Below are 13,393 nucleotides of genomic sequence, written 5' to 3' on the forward strand. Positions count from 1 at the left end.
TCCCATGCTGTATCTCCTGGATCCCCCAATTCGCGAATATTGTGCCCATTTCAGTGAAAGAAACGGAAGCTTGGGCTTTCACCGCGAGGAGTAGCAGAGCGGGATACAAATCAAGGTCTGTGACTTGAAGGCTGCCTCCTTTTACTAGGGCTGTTTTTTCCTGGTGTCACGAGTAGGTAAGTGTGAAGTGTCGGTAACATGATGGCACAAGCCAGAGTGGTTCTCCGCAGAGACATAGCGCCGCGCTTTTGCAAATATTCTGCAAAAGAAAGAGATATTGGGCTGGGGATGCGGCTCAAGCGGCAGCGCGCTCACCTGGCATGCGTGCGGCCCGGGTTCGATCCTCAGCACCACATACAAACAAAGATGTTGTGTCCCCCGAGAACTAAGAAATAAAGATTAAAAAAAAAAGAAAGAGAGATTGCAACCCCCACCCCCACCCTATGGCTCAAGAGCAGGCCTTTCACCCACGCGGGCCGCATTGACAGGTCGGGGAGCAGGACCGTGGCCCACAGCCGCGCGCAGGAGGACCCCAGAGCACCGAGCGCACTACCAGCAGCAGCGCGCCACGCCCGCGGGCCGGCTTGTTTACGCCTCGGCCGGCGTCACGTGAACGCCCCGCCCGCTCCGCCCCCGGCGCCGCGTGGCTCCTCCCGTCGCGCCGGGCCTTCTTTCGCCTCCTTCGGAGTCACAAGATCTCTCGGCAGCCTCCCTTTGGGATCCTTCCGCCGTCCCCGCCCCCTCCATGAAAACGCTCCTTGGTCCTTTTCCGCAGCAGCCGCCCGCAGCCTCAAAGATGAGCGCAACGGCCCGCTCCATCGGCGGCGCTTCGGTTCTCGGCCGCGCGTCGCTGGACTCGGGTGCGAGGCGCAGCCCGGCTGGGCACTCTTTTCCGTGGCGGAGGCTTCCGGCGGCCGTGGACGTTTCACGCCAGGGGGAGGTGCTGCGCGTCCAAGATGGCGGCGCCCTGTAGGCTGGAGGGACTGTGAGGTAAACAGCGGCGGGGGAGGAGAGGTGGGTGAGTATGGGGGCGTCCGCTGTTCCTCTCGCCTAGAGCTCCTTGAGGGCGGCCCTGGTAGCTCGGCCCCCGACGGGGAACCTCCGGCGCGTCGAGACAAGGGGCGGGCCGGCTGGGTGTGGGGGGTCTGGGCCGGGACTACGGAGCGCCCTCCGCTCCCTCTCTCTGCGCGGCCGGTCCCCGAGGCCCGGCCGGGGCTGGGGGATCCCCGAGGAGGTGAGATGGGCCCGGCCGACACCCGGCCGCTCGCTGGCGGCCGCTGGGTGGGCTGCACGCGGCCTGGTGTGCGGAGGGCAGGCGAGGCGGCGTCGGGGCCGGCCCTGCTCGGTGGGCGACAGGTTGCCGCGGGCGCGGAGGGCGGGGGAGGGACCCTCAGCCGCTGGGGCCGGGCCGGGCCGGGCCAGGCTGGGCTGAGATGGGGCGGGTCCTGGGCCTCGGAAGATGACCCGGGCGGGGCGGAGAAGAATGAATGGAGGCCGCTCGTGGGCATCCAAAGCTGCCCTGCGCGCCGGGCTCCGCCGAAATTTGCATGACCGCAGTGCCTAGCTCCGGGTGTGCTCGTGGGTGTTTAATTGACGGTGGAGGACAGTTACCTTGAGGTCCGCAGAGGTGATTCTTAGGCGACAGCTATTCGCAGAACCGCTCATTCATTCATTCGAGGAACTGGTGGAGCCTGCAGTCAGACACCTCTTGGAATTCAAGCGCTTTCTTTGTTGCCTGCTAAAGAGTTTTGCTTTCTGTCTTTTGGGTTTGGGATGAGGGAGACTTCGGAGGGGGCGCGGCCCTCCTAACTCCTAACAGCAGCTAACATTTGTGGGTTGCTGACTATGTGCCAGGCCCTGTAAAGTGCTTTGCAGTCACCATCTATTTGGTTTTGCTCAAAGGAAGAGGCGGTTACTATAAATACCTATAAATGGAGAAACTGAGGCCAGAGTAGGTTGGGGTAACTTGTCCAAGGTCACACTCCTTAGTCTGAGCGAGGACTGGAACTGAGGTCTGACGGATTTCGAAGACATGACTTTTTTATTTGACTGCTAAAGCTGGTCTGTCATTAAGTGATTAGAATTAATCATTTGGTCAAGGTGTGTGTGTGTGTTTCCTTTTGAAGGGGGGTGCACTTGGCTCATATGCCTTATGCTTTTGTTTCTGATAGTGTTGTGCCTGTAAACTTGCTAGTCTAAATTAGGCTGGAAAGTATTTGGTATTTTTTAAACCTGATGTGTTTATGGCAAGAAGTCCTGCTATAATCCTTGCTTTTTTTTTTTTTTTAATAGAAAGTGTGGAAATAGCACTTCATTTTACATAGAGTAAGCTGTAAAAGTACTAAAATAGAATAATACTCTTCTGAGATATTTTGATTTATGATTTGGGGATCAACTTGGAGTCATCTGAATTCAAACATGCTGGAAAGTGGAGCAGTAAATTTCAGGAAGCATTACAAACCTAATCTTATGGGAGCCTTTGATTTGCTGAGCAGCCACCTGTGATTCTTAAGATGAGCATTCCTGAGCAAACCTGGAATATGCAAATATAAAAACTGATTTAGGGTTTTGTAGGGAAATATACGTATAACAGTCGTGCATCAGGCAAATGAGGCTCCTCAGATACACTGAACCATTCTTTATTATTGCCCTGGGGAGCTGCAGAATCTTCCTCTAACCACTTTGTGTAAACTTACGCGCTATTTATGAGAGATGTAAATGGAAAATATCCTCTTACCAAAGTTAATATCTTATCCAAAATACTCTTACATCACATGCCTGCATGATGTAAGCTTTCTTTGCTTCATGCATTTCCTGGTGTCATAAACACTTGGTGTGTTCCTAAATTCCTGGTTGGAAAGAAGGCTACCAGCCTTCTTGCATGTTTTAATTAAACAGGGGTATCTCAAACCCTGTGACTCAGTTGTACTCTTCCTTCAATGGGTGAGTGAAGACATCTGTCACTGCTGCTGTTGTATAATTTAGGGCCTTCTGAGCATGCTTGTTCCAGTCATGAGGTGAAATTGAACAGCCTCACTAGGTAAATCTAACATATACCTGTTTGTGTAGTGTTTACAGAATAACGAAAATGCCATGAACAAGGAATCTCAAAATGCAGTGAATCTGAAAGTACAGGTATCCGACCTGTGTAGGTAGACCTACAGTTTTTGAGGACACCCTGTCCCTGGGAACATTTTGGAAGAAGACTAATTCTCACATACACCGGAAGTTGATGACCTGATGACTACGGGCTTAAAGCATCAGTTTGACTGTTTTCTTTTCATTTATAATTTATTGCAGAGGCATTTCTTAAAATAGCCAGCCTCTGATGTGTGTAATGGTGGATGAGTTTTGGGCTCTGAATTAAAGCTTATTTGAACTTAAAGTTCTGTTTTCTTTCCAAGTTTGTGAGGCTACAGGTATGTTTGTTTCTAGGTTCCAGTGGCATGATGGACTATAATTATTTTCTCCTGGAGTTAACTGGATATTCTTGGATGCCAATGAGCCAGCAATACATCAATATTTCAAGCTTTTCTAAAGAATCAAAAAGTATTCAACTTAGCAGGTGGCACATGCTTGTCATCCCAGCCACTTGGGAGGCTGGGGCAGTAGGATAAGTTCAAGGCCGGCCTCAGCAACTCAGTGAGGCCCTAAGCAACTTAGTGATACCCTGTCTCATAATTAGAAAATAAAAAGGCCTGGGGATGTAGCTCAGTAATAGAAAGCCCCTGAGTTCAATTTTCAGTACTACAAACAAAACAAAAAACAACAGCAACAAAAAAAACTTTTAAAAAGTTATTTAAGTTCTCTGAGCCTTAGTTTCTCCATCTGGAAGGAAGAGTTGGACTGTAACTAATGAGTATCTGTAAGTCTAAATTTCTGGAATTTAAAAGTCATTTTGGCTTCAGCTAAGCATTCTACCTAAATCCATGGACTCAAAGTGTCAATGGTTTTGTAATAATCAAGTGAATGGGGTGCAGTGGCACGTGCCTGTAATCCCAGTGGCTCTGGAGGCTGAGGTAGGAGGATCGCAAGTTCAAAGCCAGCCTCAGCAACTTAGCAAGGCCCTGTCTCTAAATAAAATATAAAAAAGGGCTGCAGATGGTACCTCTGGTACTGAAAAAGAAAAAAAAAATGAATTGGTGACTTTTAGCTCACTTGATAGGTATTTATTCTTTATATCATAGTATTTCTAAAAAGGTGATTTCCTATGAATTCTTTATATTATAAAACTCTCTTTGAAGAATTGGTTTCATTTATATTAGTTTTGTCGCTTCAGTAGCTGTAGGCATGAAAGAAAAGTATACTCAGTAGCACTCTAATTTGTAGTTGTTTGCATATGTTGTATATATTAATGTACAAATGCACACACTCAAACACTGAGCTTTTTAAAACTCAGGTGATAACTAATATAATTTAGTTTGCATGAAATACTTATTTTTTCCATTTAAATTGGTTTGAAGAAGCCTTCCAATAGCAGTTGGAGATTATTCTTTCTCTGATTTACTACTTAAACGTACAGGCACTAAAAATTTATTATTTAATGTCTTTTTTAATGGGATAGAATAAAAATTCATAATATATATTTAAATAAAAAGTACATGATCTCAGGACTTTGTTAGTTTCTTGTTGGCTGTTCTCTTGTGGAATTCTAACTTGTCTTGTATGGAGGAAAAGAGGGCAACAGAATATATTTTAAGTTTGAATGTGTTCAGATTGACATCTAGTGAGTAAAGTGCCTTAATAAAGCAGCTTTGATTAAGTCAATCTGTGAAGTAAACATATGGCTTTAGAGGACTATGTTGGAGCAACAAGATGGTCGTGCCTGGAGTTGGTGATGTGGTAGAAGGTACTGTGGGGAGTGCTGGGAAGAAGAGATGTGGTTCCCTTCCCAGTCTACTGTCATCAAGACCGTGCGATCTGCATCTTTCACAGAACATAGTGACAAACTTGGAAGTGTATCCATTTTAAATTATAGAATGATTTTTATTGGTCTTTCAAACACAAGGTATTAAATGGATAGACTGCTACGTGCTATGTACTCAGCAATACATTTTGTTTAGTAGTATGTTGTTACAAGAGAGATTATATAGAGTGCTTATGTGCCAAACATTGTGCTAAGCTTTTTACATGTCTAATCCTGTTTACTCTTCATACAGCCTTAAGAGGGCAGGGTAAGAAAGGAATCGAAGGCTTAGGGGATATGAAGTAAGTTGCCTAAGGTCTCTTACTCAGTGACAGAGCTGAGATAGGAATTGATTGGTGGACTCCAGAACCCCAGTGTTTAATCTTGCACTGTGATAAACTATCTGATCTGTTCATCTCCTAATTAACTCAGAGGTCAGTGGTTTTTAACTTTGGTGGGGGCAGGTTTTATTTCTTCTAAAAATCTATGAAAAGCTATGTCCCTTCCTCTACCCTTTGTGTCCCATTACCACCAAAAAATGCATACAAACATGGAATTTTGGATGTAATGTCAGAAACTTAATGAACTCAGCTTAAAGCCTAGCCAGTGATTTTGGATGGATTATTGCTTTTAAAAAAGGACCTGAGTTGTATGAAACAGGTTTCTTTAAACCAGTAGGTAGGAAGGCTTAAAGTCTTTTCAAAGTGAACTTGTGTGTTATTTGTGTCACCAACCATCTTACTAAACTTTCGTAGTGGAAGATTTTTTACACTTTACTGGAAAATTCAACCTTAGATGCCACAGTAAAAGAGAAGTGAAGAACTTGGATATACAACCTGCAAGGTGCTTCTCAGGCTTGGCATTCAGTCTATTTCTTTGCACCTGACAGAATTCTATTAGTTTCCCAAGGTTTATGTATATTTTTTTCCCTTTTGAGCTTCAAAGCAGATGTGAATGAATGAATGAATGATGTTTCTTGCCTTCTTCCCTCTGTCTTCTTTGTAGGCCAGTGATTCTTAATCATAGTGGGCATCAGAAGCACCTCAGCCTTCACTCCCTCAGTTTCTGATTCAGAAATCTGGGACAGGGCCCAAAAATTTGCATTTCTAACGAATTCCCAGGTGATGCTGATGCTGGTGGTGTGAGAACCACTGTTCTAGACTGTCAAACCTGGTGTCTTTCTACCCTAAAATATTTCTATTTTGATCCTATAAACTTGAAACCTACAGAAGCCTCAATTCTGACATGGTGACTTTATGAAACATACATGATATCTCTCTGGCTGCATATTTGGTATATAATTTTATTCATGCTAATAGAAAATCAGGATGTAAGTAATATTATTGGAAGAGATGCACCTTACCAAAATCTGGACCCGCAGGTACATTGCTAGAGGATTCATCACCTTTGGAATAAGATATGAACTTTAGTGAACTGTCTGTCAAGGTGCCAAAGGACAGAAATTTTGAATAGAGAGTCTGGCAAGTTGGAGCCCTCCTGCCCCAGCTCCTGTGACCTTGAGAAGAGAGTAACTGCTGAGACAGTTTAAATTGTTCTTGCCTACACATTCTGGCACCTTTGGCCATCAGCTGTTTTATTCTCACATACCAAGTGCAGCAGATTTCTTGCCCCGTCTTCCAGTATTTTCTACCCTTTGTTATCTGTGCATCCTTAAGAAGAAAAAATTGAACCAAGTATTTTACCATTAGTGCATTAGTGCTGAAGGCAACTTGGTTCAATTGTTAGAATATTACTCTAAGAAATCATCTGAGAGTTCACGAACCAGAGCTGAACATAAACACAACAGTGTAATGTTTCTGCTCTATCTAGGCTGTACTTTTATGATGCAGTAGTCCATTTGTGTGTGAATTGTCTTTGGATTCTTGAAGCTAAAAACTTGAATATAGGAAACAAGTTAAAGTGAAGAAATGCCTGCCTTCACGTATCTGCAGTTGCCTTTGTACATTATAGACAAATGTGTACAAAACTCTCTTAGGTGATTTGATATGCAGTTACCGCTTTTATGTCAGTCACAGTCCTCGGGAAGCCTGGGGATTAGTTTTCTAGGCCACACATCACAACACTGGTTTTCCAAATATCTGAATATTCAGCTCGTAATTTCAGCTAGAATACTTACTAAAGGCATTTAGGTGCCTGCCACTAGCATTTCATAAAGTTATTCCTAGCTCAGCCCTTACAGCACTCATAATGCATCTCGTCTAGGGCAGGTACAGATTCTGCTCATGACAGTGGTGGCTTTTACTCTGAAGTACACGTGTAATCCCAGGTATATAAGCTATCTATCTACAAGCACCTAAAGAATGAAATTAATTATATTAACTGTGAAAACAAATGGACCTGTATGTTCCTTCTGTTTAATTGAAGAATACCAAAAGCATGGAGCCCTCATCTTTCCCCTCAAACCTGCTCTTTATATTCAAAAAGACTGCTTATAGAAGTGAAGTTACAATGTTTCATATAGGTGAGAACATAACTTTTGGAGCAGATAGCAAAAAGGGAGAAACCTAGATTTTGGGATGTTTCTTTTTTCATTTGGTTTTGGAAGAATGAGAGTTTGTTATTATGTTCTAACAGGTGTTAACATCAATATTCCTCACTTCCAGGTAGGTTCATACATTATATCTCACTTCATTGATCTGAATGCTGGTACCCAGTAGTACCCCCGAAGGGCAGGGTGTATATATAAGTGAATAAGTAAATGAACACTTAAAATATAAATAATGGTGACAGCATGAAAAATTATGTTGGTTAAGTCCCATTACTTTTTTTTTTTTTTAAATTGTGATGATTAAGATGTTGAGTCTTAGTGTTGAGCACTGGAGAAAACCTTGTTTGCTTTCCACTGGTAGTTACTTTATCTTGCTCAGTGATCTTGTCTGGGCAAGGTCTCTTCTTGGTGTATGCTAATTTTACCCTTGCCTTAGATATTTCTTTTCAGGTTAAAGATCCAATTGGGATTAATTGTAAGAGGAAGTCAACATGACTCCCTGAGCTAACAGCAGATTTAAAGATTCTGAGATGAGAGGACACAGCACCAGTTGCAGCTCTCTGACTTGGTGGAGCAAAGGTGGCCAGGCTGATTCCTCTGAAGGGCTGGCCAGTCTGCAGCAGTGGCCTTACATGCTTGCAGGGATTTCTGAGGACCATTGGCATGAAGGTCCTGAATGTGCTCCATGTGGAACTATTATTACCCTGTCATCTGGAGTGAAAGATTTTAATTGTTATAGAGTTGCTTTGTCCTCCTGTTTGACTTTGATCAGGATTTTAAATCTTAGAGTTTGTTTCTAGTCTCTTCTGAGTTTAGTGCAATTGGTGTATATAGTATATGAGGCCCCCCTTCCATTCTGTACATTTAGCCTGTGAATGGTGATTAAAAAGTTAATGAGATTAAGGACCTGAACTTGGGCTGGAGATGTGGCTCAAGAGGTAGCGCACTCGCCTGGCATGCGTGCGGCCTGGGTTCGATCCTCAGCACCACATACCAACAGAGATGTTGTGTCTGCCGAGAACTAAGAAATAAATATTAAAAATTCTCTCTCTCTCTCTCCCCTCTCTCATTCTCTCTAAAAAAAAAAAAAAAAAAAAAAAAGGACCTGAACTTGGTATTTTTGCCTCTTGTATGCCAAGATAGGCCTCAGTGTCCCAAACAGATGCCCTCTGTCCTCAGTGGAGTTTACAGTCTTGTGGATCAGATCATTTCTAAACATAATTGAAGGGCTAATATTTTTAAAGCAGACTGGAGTGTATTTATATATACTCATTTAACATGAATAATGAGATAATTTGACAGAAAGTAGGGTAAAATGAGGAAGAAAGTTGAGAAATAGCTGTTCACAAGTATTTTATGCCTATCAGAAGGATTAGACTTAGTGCTGCTTAAAGGCAGAATTAGGCTTATTTATCTAGGAAATATTCTAACTCTTAATTATTCAGTCAACAAGCAGACACTGTGGTCGCTCCTAGAGTATTGAATCAGCTATATATAGTTTCTTCAAAGTGCAACTTAAATTTTTCCAAAAACGAATTCCACATATTAATTGGGCTGCAGTAAGGGACGTAAGACCTAGTCTGGAGGTGGGAGTTGGGGAAGACGAGACCTAGGCAGGCTTCTCTGGTGAAGTAAGTGTTTTAAGTTGATACCTTCAGGATAAAGAGTTAGTTTAGGAGGTGGCAGGGCACAGGGACAGGTGTGCATAGTCCTCAGGTGGGTATGTGATGCAGCTTGGCTGAGAAATTGAATGGTGCGTAAGCCAGGGTGTAGGGGGTAGGGGTGAGAAGATGATTCAGGCCCACCCAGTGCTTTGTGCCTCTTACTGTCCTTCCTGTGGGACTGCCTCAAAGTCCTCCAATAAGATGTGTCATCTCAGTTAATCTTGAATGATCTTATAAGGTTGGTGCTATTATTCTCACTTTACAGGTAAGGCTGACTCAAGGTCAGACATTAGACTTAAGATAAATAGCTAAAAGTTACACCACTAAAAAGTGGCAGAGCTTGGATTTCAACTTGGAACTTATTCTAGAGCTTGTCTTGCCCAGTCCCCTGTAGCTCCAATGGTTAACAAAAGGCAGAGATTCCCAGTTCAGCACAGCACATATAAAGAATTTTCTAGCAGTGAGCTGCTCAGAAATGCTGAGACACATGCTTCCAATAATTATAAGTGTTCATTCCAGTAGAAACCACATGGCTCTCTGTCAGGATGGAGCAGGAAGGAGTTGTACCAGATGAACATTACTCCATTGTAAGACTGTTATGCACATATTTGTGTGTGTTTTCCCTCCAGTGACCATGAAAGACACCAAGTTGAGAATACTGGAAACTGAAGTACCAATTTTCCTCAGAACAGGTAAGGTATAAATGCAGTCTAGTGGTTGGGGGAAGGTTGAATGGAATTACTCACCCTGTCCATGGGTGTATTAGCAGCAGGTGCTTCTTTGCATTCAAAGATTTCACATTTATGGATTTAGCTGCCTGCCAGGCACTGACCCCTCTGTGGCTTGAAATAATTAGTCAAATTACTACTGATTTATTAATTGCTTACTCAATGCCAGGCACTGTGCTAGGTGTATCCTGTGTGTTACTTGTTTTCTTCTCCACAGCATGCTTCTGGTGTATCCACAACTTACAGGTGAGGAATTGGGCTCAAAGATGTTATGCAATTTTCCTGAGGTCATATTGGTAGTCACTTTTTGGACCTATGATAGAAATAGCTTTTGTATGGCAGCAAAGCCTGGTTCTAACCATGAAATAATTTCAGGCCTCTTTGCCAAGACATGGCATTTAACCAGTACAGGTTCTCAACACTGATTGAGCCTTAGAAATCCATTTGGCTTATATCAGCAAACCAAATGTGATGTCTGGACCCCTGTCCTTAACCTTCTTGGTGTGGGACTTCATCCTGGGTGGAGAAGTGAGTGAGCATTTGGATCTTTTTTTTTTTTTTTTAAGAGAGAGAGAAGAGATAGAGAAATTTTTTTAATATTTATTTTTAGTTTTCGGTGGACACAACATCTTTATTTTATTTGTATGTGGTGCTGAGGATCGAACCCAGCGTCCTGCGTATGCCAGGCAAGCTTGAGCCACATCCCCAACCCTTTTTTTTTTTTTTTTTTTGGTACTGGGGAGTGAATCCGGGGGCGCTTAACCACTGAGCCACATTCCCAATCCTTTTTCGTATTTTATTTAGAGACAGGGTCTCACTAAGGTACTTAGGGCCTCGCTAAATTGCTGAGGCTGGCTTTGAATTTGTGATCCTTCTGCCTCGCCTCCTGAGCTGCTGGGATTACATGCGTGCTACCATGCCTGGCTGAGCTTTTACACCTCTTTTTGTTGTAGATGGACAGAATGCCTTTATTTATTTTTATGTGGTGCTAAGGATTAAACCCAGTGCTTCACACATGCTAGGCAAGTGCTCTGCCACTGAATTGTAGCCCAAGTCTGAGCATTCACATCTTAATATGGCTGTATCTGTTAATTGTCTTAAATTAGTTTTGGGGGGATAAATTATATGTTTTAGTTGTTTTTAGGAATTAATATATTATATGTGTTTTTAATCATTTTACCCCCAGAAATGTATGCTTCATAAATATCGAGGCTCTGACAATTTTTGTGGATCTGAATTTAGTCTTAGTCACCTAACTGATCAATGAACTGTAATTTCAAGTTTACCATCAAGAATGCCAGTTATAACAGAGTTGTGTGTATATAGGAAAGGCATAGGGAAGATGGGAGGTGTTTGGTCTACTGTCTTTATGCATAGACTGCTAATGTGAGTCATTTGTGGTTCAGTGGTCTGCCTCTTACTGTTCACTGTCACCTCACATGTGTCATAGGAATTGTGAAATAAGGCTAAGACTTGTGCCTAAACAATCTGTTGGTTTATAAACAGGGACTTACTACATATTGTAGGTGATAGGAAGTATTGTTCTCTTGTAAGTGGGGAAAGCTTTCTAAGTTTGACTTTTCTTTTCTTTTTTTTTTTTTTTTAAAGGGGGGGGGGAGAGAGAGAGAGAGAGAAAGAATTTATTTTTAACATTTATTTTTTAGTTCTCGGCGGACACAACATCTTTGCTTGTATGTGGTGCTGAGGATGGAACCCGGGCCGCATGCATGCCAGGTGAGCGCGCTACCGCTTGAGCCATATCCCCAGCCCTAAGTTTGACTTTTCATTTTTAAATTTTGTGGCTTTTTTCATATCCATTTTTTTTTAAAAGGTTCATTTAATATGAACTTTAACCCAAAATCAGGGTCAAGTGTTCAGGTCATTGGTGCCCAAGTGGAGTAACAACATCATAAAATATAAATTCTGGATATAAAAATAAATTTCAGATTTTATTAAAACATCTTTCATGGCAATGTTATATTACATTTTAGTAGTTAGGTTTTAAAAGTTTGAAATTTGAGGCTAGGAAAAGCCATTGGAGAGTGCTGCTACATGCTGGGCTGACTGTGTCTGGTACCTCTCTGGCTGGCATCCTTGGTCCCATCATCAGTTTTCTTGGACAAAACTGCATTCAGGAGGGTTTTTAGTGGAAGTTTCTAGAAGCATCCTTCTGCCTGAGATTCATAGCTTGGAAGGCCTCAAAGATTCTTCATCTTCAACTACTAAAAATTGCTGGCAATGTTTAGTGGTTATTTTGACAGACCTCTTTGTGGATGCTTTGTCTCCATGGATGCAAAACTACAAGAAACTAGACTGGGAATGTAGCTCAGTGGAACAGTGCTTACCCAACGTGCACCAGGCCATGGGTTCAATCCACAGAACTTCCTCATCCCCTCTCAAAAATGATAAGAAATTGTCTTGTAGCATTTTTGCATTTTTGTGAAGTGTATTTTAAAATTTGGCTAGTGAATGTAAAATGTGTTTTGTATTTTCATTTTTTTTTTCTCAACAATTTTTTCTTCATACTTTCGATATTCTTTTTGTTGTGCTTTGTTTTGCTTTTTTTGTTATGCTGGGGATTAAACCTATGTTTAACTTAAAAATGACTTATGGATGTCATTGATTGTGATTATAGATTTTCTTGTTTATAATTTTTTTTATATAACATTGAGATGAAAAGGTCAACATTTTAATTCATTCTCATAGTCTTAAATGTGACTCTTTGGTTGTGAAACTGCAAATTAAATGCAGTTCTTAAAGGTTATTTATTTTGTTTGTAATAATATTGGAGAACAGTTATGTGAAAGTTAGACTCAAGATATACTTTAGCAGCCAGGCACAGTAGCACACGTTTATAATCCTACTGGGAGGCTGAGGCAGGAGGATCCCAGGTTCAAAGCCAACCTCAGCAACTTAGCAAGACTGTGACTCAATAAAAAATAAAAAGGGCTGGCAATGTAGTTCAGTGATTAAATGACCCTGGGTTCAGTCCCTGGTTCCAAAAAAAAAAAAAAAAAAAGATAGTATCTGTTTTGTTAACTGAGTTATTTAAATTGTTGTAAACATTTGACTGAAACAGCATATACTGTTATTTGCAAAGTTATCTAGCTAAATCATTCTTTTAATATTCTTTACATTTAGTGATCTGAAAGTTCTTCATTTTTTAACATAAAACTCACATATATCGTTAATTGAGATCTTTACTTTCATAAGAAATATCTTTTATATTTAAACTGATAGAATTTCAACTTATGAGACACAGGACTCATCTGATAGGACTTGGATATTTCTCTTTATATTTCATGAATACTCAGGTGTTGATCTACCATTAAACTTTCTGATGAACATTCTAATTTCTTCCTAATCCCCATTACTGATTTTTTTTTAAAGAGAGAGTGAGAGAGGAGAGAGAGAGAGAGAGAGAGAGAGAGAGAGAGAGAGAGAATTTTTAATATTTATTTTTTAGTTCTCGGCAGACACAACATCTTTGTTGGTATGTGGTGCTGAGGATTGAACCCGGGCCGCACGCATGCCAGGCGAGCGCGCTACCGCTTGAGCCACATCCCCAGCCCCCCCCATTACTGAT

General features: G+C 41.9%; 1 protein-coding gene across 6 annotated transcripts in view; it reads left to right on the plus strand.

Moving 5' to 3' along the window:
* Positions 1 to 840: 840 nt before the first annotated feature.
* TSC1 (TSC complex subunit 1) overlaps positions 841 to 13,393 on the plus strand; it is a 55,802-nt gene continuing 43,249 nt past the window's right edge. The window contains exons 1-2 of one of the 6 annotated variants that reach the window (XM_081282548.1): positions 916 to 990; positions 9,709 to 9,771. The gene's annotated coding sequence lies outside the window, so the exon portion shown is untranslated. Of the gene's footprint in view, positions 1,019 to 9,708; positions 9,772 to 13,393 lie in introns of those variants that run through there. The other 5 variants (XM_081282547.1, XM_081282550.1, XM_081282551.1 and 2 more) reach the window with 5 other exon arrangements.

This window comes from Spermophilus citellus (assembly GCF_964194105.1).
Source record: "Spermophilus citellus genome assembly, chromosome: 2".
NCBI classification, from domain to species: Eukaryota; Metazoa; Chordata; class Mammalia; order Rodentia; family Sciuridae; genus Spermophilus; species Spermophilus citellus.